This window comes from Psammomys obesus, unplaced genomic scaffold (genome assembly GCF_907164565.1).
Source record: "Psammomys obesus unplaced genomic scaffold, mPsaObe1.curated_primary_1811, whole genome shotgun sequence".
NCBI lineage: Eukaryota > Metazoa > Chordata > Mammalia > Rodentia > Muridae > Psammomys > Psammomys obesus.
The window spans coordinates 1-5,559 of record NW_026590238.1 but is presented as its reverse complement, the minus strand read 5'-3'; the positions used below and the strand labels follow the sequence as shown (position 1 = coordinate 5,559).

The following is a 5,559-nucleotide window of genomic DNA, read 5'->3' as shown; positions in this document are numbered from 1 at the left end:
CGGAGGCGGAGCCTGGGTGAGAGAAGGCGGAGCTCGGGGTTGGAGGCAGAGCCTGGGTGGGCAGAGGCAGAGCCCGGGGTAGGAGGGAGGCGGAGCATAGGGGGAGGAGGCGGAGCCCGCGGGAGGAGGGAGGCGGAGCCCAAGGGGCGGAGGCGGAGCTCGGGGTGAAGGCGGAGCTTGGGTGGGCGGGGAAGGAGCACAGGCAGCGCCCTCCCCACACCCTTACCCGGATTCTCCGGGTCTCAGCCTACCGAGAAGAAGTAGTCCACTAGCAGACCCATGACTGCCGCCATCGTGCCCAGGAAGCGATTTTCCGTCGCCAACCCTCACTGCCGCCGCCGCCCACCAGGCCCAGGATGAGCTCAGCGTTTTCCCTTCAGTGTCTGTAGCCATAGCTACGGTGCTTCCGTCGCGCTTGACAATTGAGGCGCGCACTGTGCCTGCGCTGCGCCTGGCGAAAGCCCCTCCCCCGTCCCACCGGAGAGGGCTAGGCCTTCTGGGTCGGGGCGCTGTGAGGCCTGAAATTTACTATTAATTACACCGGACAAAAGGATCTTTGAGATAAGTGTACCTCAAAGCATTTCTCTCCTGTTTTCAAACAGGAGAGAAATGCTTTGTCTTAGTTACTTTTCTATCACTGTGCTAAGATATCATGACCAAGGATGCTTACAGAAGTAACATTTGGTTGGGTACCTAGAGTTTCAGAAGGTAAGTTCATGACCATCATGACAGGGACCATAGTGTCAGACAGGAATGGCAGGCAGAGAACCAGACAGAACAGTGGATCTGAGAGCTTACATCCTGATCCACAAGTTTGAGGCAAAGAGCTAACTGAAAAATAATGTGGGATTTTAAAACTTCAAAGCCCACCCATAGTGACACACCTCTTCAACAAGATCACACTTCCTAATTTTTCCACCAAAGGGGGACCATATTTTCAAACATATGATACTGTAGGGGTCATTTTCATTCAAAGAACTACACTCCTCAATAGCTTCCTACGTAGCCAAGAATTAAGAGAAAAAATTTCAATGTCCCAAAGCATCCCAGGCAGACTCTTGTGTGCTGTTGTTGTTGCTGCTGTTACGTTTTTGAGACAGATGTTCTTTCTGTAGACTGTCATGTGATCTTCTTGATAATACCCTTTGGTTCACTATAGTATTTTACTTTGATGAAGTCCAAACTTTTATTGATTTTCTATGATTTTTATTTCATATCTAAGTATTCACTGTTGAATTTAACATCATGAAGATCTACTTCTATGTAAGCTACACATAATTATAGCTCTTATATTTGGGCCTTTGATCCATTTGGGGTTGACTTTGTAATGGTAGGGTTCTCATTTTACCTTTTTTAAAAATCTATGTTTATTTTCTCAGTGTGTAACTCTCTGTGTGTACATATGTATGTGTGTATCTGTGATGACCAAAAGAGGGTGTCAGAGCCCCCAGAGCTGGAGTTAGAGGTAATTGTGAGCTACCCAGCATAGATGCTAGGAACTGAACTTAGTTCTTTGGATGAGAATCAAGTTCTCTTAACCACAGAGCCATCTCCCCAGCCCCCATTTACCCTTTAAATGCATATTGTTTACATTTTGTTTGCAAATATTGACATTAACCCAAGGTAATCATTGTTCTTCCTACTAATACTAAACTACTTTCCCAATCTGCAAGTTTATGTTAATTTCTTTCTTTTCTTTATCAAAGTTGTTTTTCAAACCTAGAATTGAGCATTACCTTCCTGAATATATTTATTCTATTAAGGTCTCAGATCGACTAGTGGACATTGAAATGGATGTTTTGTAAATGAAGTTTTCCCATGACATAAGGTAAAGGCATAAAGGTACTCTGTGTTCCTATCTACACATGAACACATCAGCATCTACTGAAGCTATGCCTTGCTTTCTCACCCAACAACTGCCAGGCTGCTGAAACTGATAAGCACAGACAGGGAAGCCTGATTGCTGAGGTTGGCTGATGGCCATCCCAAACCCTAAAATAACTACCATCACATTTCACTAACAAGGGAGAGAATGATGCAAGTCCAGATTTGTTTTGCTGAAGGCTGGGAGCCACAAAGGAGGAAGGAAATACAGCACAGTGATGAAGCTACACAAGAGAGATGACAGCCTTTCTTTCCTTAGAAGACAAGATGGAGCTGATCCCTATTTGATTCCCAGTGTGGAGGATTTCTCACACTGGTACTCCTCCAGTGGGCTGTGGTAGGGTAAGTGGTTAAGCCACTACAGTTCAGGCAGGCAGTCTGAGAGTTGGATTTGACCATATGGCCTGCAGGCATAACTAGGGCCCCTTCAGATTGTTTCCCCCAACCCATAACAAAGGAGACTGAGAGATGTGGTGGAAATTTCTTTCATTCATCACCACATCTGGAACCACTCAGTTGTCTAAGCAAGAATCTTAATGACTACTACCCTTGATATTGGCCTTTCTCTCAGCCCCACGTTTGTCATTCAGTCATGTTGTTCGTACATCCCACATGTCCACTTCACCCTCACATTATTTTTATCTCCCATCTTGATAGTTTATAGGTATTATAAACTATAATACCTTCCTTACCTGTTTCCCTGGTCATTGGTACCATGTATGTAAAAGATGGCTTTATATATGTAAAACTTTTTTTATGTATCTCAGGCCAGCCTCAAACTGCGAAACACACAAAGATGATGTTGAACTTCTGATCATCCTGACTGCACTTCCTTATTGGGATTACATGTGTATACCAAACACAAGGCTTCATGGATGCAAGGTAAGCACCTTACCAACTGAGCTATGTTCCAAACCTTTATATAGAAACCCCAAAGACAATAAGCAGCTTATTGACTCTGTCTTAAATTTAAGTCTGTAAGCCAGGCACAGTGGCACACACCTGTGAGCCTAGCACTCAGAGAGGCAGATATAGGTGGCTGTGAGTTCAAGGCCAGCCTTGTCTACAAAGCCAAGACAGCCAAGGCTATACAGAAAAGCCCTGTTTAGAACAAAACAATGTGTACCAAGCATACCACTTTCAGTTTGAACTATGTTTGGTGTGCAGGAAAGAGAAATTCAGAGATGGTTGACAGACTGTGTCATAGGCCATTGGGTCTTGATATTTTTTTGAAAGTACCCATGACTGCAGTGGCTACAGTACTGTGAGGCTTTGCAGGCTGTTCTTACTTAGATTGCTTGTTTGGTAAACAGGCCTTGGCTACATAATTTGAAGAGTCCAGTGTAAAATGAAAGTGAAGGACCCCTTGTTCAAAAGTTAAGGATTTCAAGAGCTTTAGCAGAGCATTAAACAAAGGCAGCTCCTCTGAGGGCATATCCCAAGCACATGAATAGGGTGTGTTTACATAAAGCTGGCTGTGTTGGTGCAGTGTGTGCACACAGGAGTGGGGAGGCGGGTGCAGATGGTTGGTGAGGAGATCTGCTGCAAGCTCTACCCTGGGTGCTACTATCGTTCTTCCCTTCCTGCTCTTCTAGCCCATCTACCACAGTCATTAGTTGAGATGATACCCTGTTTTTTTAAATATTTATTTATTTTTTTATTCTGTATACACTGCAGAAGAGAGCACTAGATTTCATTATAGATCGTTGGAAGCCATCATGTGGTTGCTGGGAATTGAAATCAGGACCTGTATAACAGTGCCTCTGGATTTTTTGTTTTGTTTTGTGTATGAGTGCTCTATCTGCATATACACCCACATGCCAGAAGAAGACATCAGATGCCAATATAGGTGTTGTGAACCACCAAATGGTTGCCAGAATTGAACTCATGACCTCTGAAAGAACAGCCAGTCCTTTTAACCTTTGAGCCATTTCTCCAACCCCGATGGTCTGCTTTTGTGGTTGGTATTTTGATGCTGACAACAGGACCTAGAGCCATCTTATGCATGCTTAGCGCATGATTTACCACTGAGCTACATGCCCCAACCTCAAAACAATCTCTGGTTGCTGTTGACTTGTCATTATTGTTGAGATGATCTCACTATATCACCCATGCTCACAATCCTTTTTCCTCAGCCTCCTTAAATCCAGGATTACAGGAGTGTACCATTACACCCAACACTCAAAACTAGTGTTTGTAAAATGTGTGTTTGTGTGTGTGTGTGTGTGTGTGTGTGTTTATTCAGATTTTAGGAACTTTATTTTTCTTCTACCCTTTTTCTTTTTGCTCAGGTGTCTTTAGAGGAGCTCAGTACCACTCAGTGGTTGCTCCAACCTACTCAGTGATCTGTGCTTTGGGAGGTGCTGACAAGTCCTCAGTGGCTCGCTGGGCACTCCAGTCTTTAGTAGGGAACTGCTGGATGGGTACAGAGGGCACCTCAGACCAGTCTGCCACTTCTGGTTAAGCAGCAGTGAACTCAGGAGCTGGGACAGTCCATTCACACTGGAATTCCTCCTTGGTCATGGAATGTATCTCCATTTCATGTTTCAAGTTTTGTCAAAGAGATTCAGCAATAAAAATAGCATGGTACTTGCTTAACGATGAGCTATTGACCATTGGGATAGAATTGAGGTCCACCACTCAAAAGTACACTCCTACAGTCATAGGATCTTTGAAAAATAATCTGATTTATTAGGGAAAAACAGCATATTAATGGTGCTTGCTAAGTTATATACATCTACATAAAAAAGAAGCTAGATCTCTATCACTCACAATGCACAATATTACATTAGAAGTATCACAGAAGAACTGCAAGTTTTTCATGATATCCTAAAAGTAACAGAAAAAAAGTAGTGGACACCTTTGAATTTGCAGGAAAGAATTTTCTGAATAGGACCAAAATAGCATAGGCACAAACCTGAAGACCATCAACTAATAAATGGGACGTCATAAAACTGAAATATATTTTGCACTTCATCCTTTAGGTAATAAAGCAGCCTACAGAATGGGAAAAATAGTTTTCAAATGCATGTAAAACTAACTTTATTTCTATGGTAGGCCTTTTTATTGCTTCCCTTTGCATATCTGTATCATTTGCTTTTTTTTCCTTTTTTCATTTATTTGTTTAAACATCCTGCTAACAGCTCACTTTCTCCTCTCATCCCAATAACACCCTTACCCCCAATCCTCGAGTTTCCCCTCCCATTCTCTGAGGAGAATAGGTGACTCCCACATGGGTACCAACCCACCCTTGCACATCAAGTCACAGCAGGATTAAGTGTATCTTCTCCCACAGAATATAGACAAGGGATCCCAGCTAGGGAAAAAAGGATCCAAAGACAGGTAACAGAGTCAGAGACAGCTCCACTAGAATTGTTAGGGGACCCTCATTGAGACCAAGCTGCACATCTGCTACATATGTGTAGGGTGGTAGATTCAGCCCATGCATGCTCTCCATTTGGGTGGTTCAGTCTCTGTGAGCCCCCATAGGCCCAGGTTAATTTACTCTGGAGGTCTTCTTGTGGTTCCCTTGAACCCTCCAGGTCACTCATTCCAATGTGACTCCCCAAGCTCGGCCTAATGTTTGCCTGTGGATCTCTGCATCTGTTTCCATCAACTGTGAAATGAAGTCTCCCAAAAAACAGTTATGCTAGGCTCCTGTCTAATCATTGCAGA

General features: G+C 43.6%; 1 long non-coding RNA gene across 2 annotated transcripts; it reads left to right on the top strand.

Moving 5' to 3' along the window:
• Positions 1 to 260: 260 nt before the first annotated feature.
• LOC129676383 (uncharacterized) lies at positions 261 to 5,538 on the top strand. Of its 2 annotated transcripts, none has more exons than XR_008720069.1 (3): positions 261 to 1,828; positions 2,652 to 2,766; positions 4,176 to 5,538. It is a non-coding gene; the product is annotated as an uncharacterized LOC129676383 (long non-coding RNA). The 2 variants fall into 2 exon arrangements; XR_008720070.1 differs by having other exon boundaries at positions 261 to 2,226.
• Positions 5,539 to 5,559: the final 21 nt, after the last annotated feature.